Source organism: Arvicanthis niloticus, chromosome X, assembly GCF_011762505.2.
Source record: "Arvicanthis niloticus isolate mArvNil1 chromosome X, mArvNil1.pat.X, whole genome shotgun sequence".
Lineage (NCBI taxonomy): Eukaryota > Metazoa > Chordata > Mammalia > Rodentia > Muridae > Arvicanthis > Arvicanthis niloticus.
The window spans coordinates 93,219,389-93,220,771 of record NC_047679.1 but is presented as its reverse complement, the minus strand read 5'-3'; the positions used below and the strand labels follow the sequence as shown (position 1 = coordinate 93,220,771).

Sequence of the window (1,383 nt, the reverse complement as noted above, 5' to 3'; positions counted from 1 at the left end):
AGTACAAAATGGAGGCGGGTAGAACTAATGGTTGCTCAAGAGGAGAGAAGTTGGAGGAAAATGGGGAATTAGAGCTCATGGGGAAGGGGTTCCTTCTGGAGTTAATGAAAAAAGATCCTAAAATAGATTGTATTGGTTGCACAAGTTTATCAATTGACTAAAAATGTCTTGAATTATAGCATTAAGAACTGAACTGTATGGTGTATGAATTGCATCTCAATAAACCTGTAAAAAGAGAGAGTGGGGAGGAGGAGAGTAAAGGAAGACCAGGAAGGAGGGAGGAGGAGGGGAGCAATTAGGCCACTTAGGCTCAAGGAAAACCTTAATGCAGCTCCCAATAATGGCAGAGTCTGGGATCACAAGAGACTAAACTCACAGACATCAAAAGGGGTTTGGAAGCTACATAATCCATTTCTTCTTTGGTGTGATCCCTTCGTTGGCAGTTCTCGAAAGAACAAGTCAATTCAGTTTACCAAGAATAAGATTTAATATAAGTGTTACAACATTATATTACATTAAGCTGGGAGCAGAGTTCTGATAGCAAAAGATGACAGGTTTCTTCTTTGATATTTTTAGAACAGTTTTAATTACCATATGACAACTAGTTCAAGGATTTAAAATATAACTTGTGTTTATAAAGTTAATTGGATATTTGGTCTATGTACCCAAGAGGGAATGTCTTTGGGAAATGTCAAAGAAGGCTTTTCAATAGAAACTTTTCCCCTGGCATCAGGCAACATCTCTTGGTAGCACTTGCGCGTGCTTTTGACAACTGCTCGACAAAAGAATAAAAGAGAGGTGCAAAAATCAGTCCTCTTTTGCAACCCAGAACCCATTGTTCAGTACGCGTTTTGATACATAAAAAAAAGGAATGTGATACTCACACAAAAGGAAAGAAACATCCCTTGGTTAATTCGACACCAAGAACATGCTGGCTGGGTTGTTTACCACTGTGACGGCCTCACCTGGTACAAGGGTGCAAGCAGAAGGACAAGCTGTCTACCCACCAAAACATCCCCTTGACCAACTGAGCAGAACTATGGCCAGATAACTTCTAGTTAGTGGTTGAGCTCCCACAGGTTTTTAACTAAGCCCAACAAAGTGGTACAAAAACATTTGTGTGGATGTGCATACATGAGTACCTGTTTATGTGTGGATGTGCATCTGTGTGTTTAGGTCAGTGTTCATCCTCTGTGTCATTGTCATCTTAGTTTTTGTGATAGATAGGATCTCTCACTGGTTTAGACTAGACTGGATAGACAGTGAGTCTAAAGTCTCTCTCTCTCTCTCTCTCTCTCTCTCTCTCTCTCTCTCTCTCTCTCTCTCCAAGATTACAAGTAGGTGCCACCGTGCAAAGATTTTTTCATTTAAATGCTTGAAAGC

General features: G+C 40.3%; 1 non-coding gene across 1 annotated transcript; it reads left to right on the top strand.

Moving 5' to 3' along the window:
* Window positions 1–748: 748 nt before the first annotated feature.
* LOC117695651 (small nucleolar RNA SNORA40) lies at window positions 749–875 on the top strand. The gene has a single exon (XR_004604687.1). It is a non-coding gene; the product is annotated as a small nucleolar RNA SNORA40 (small nucleolar RNA).
* The last annotated feature ends 508 nt before the right edge of the window (window positions 876–1,383 follow it).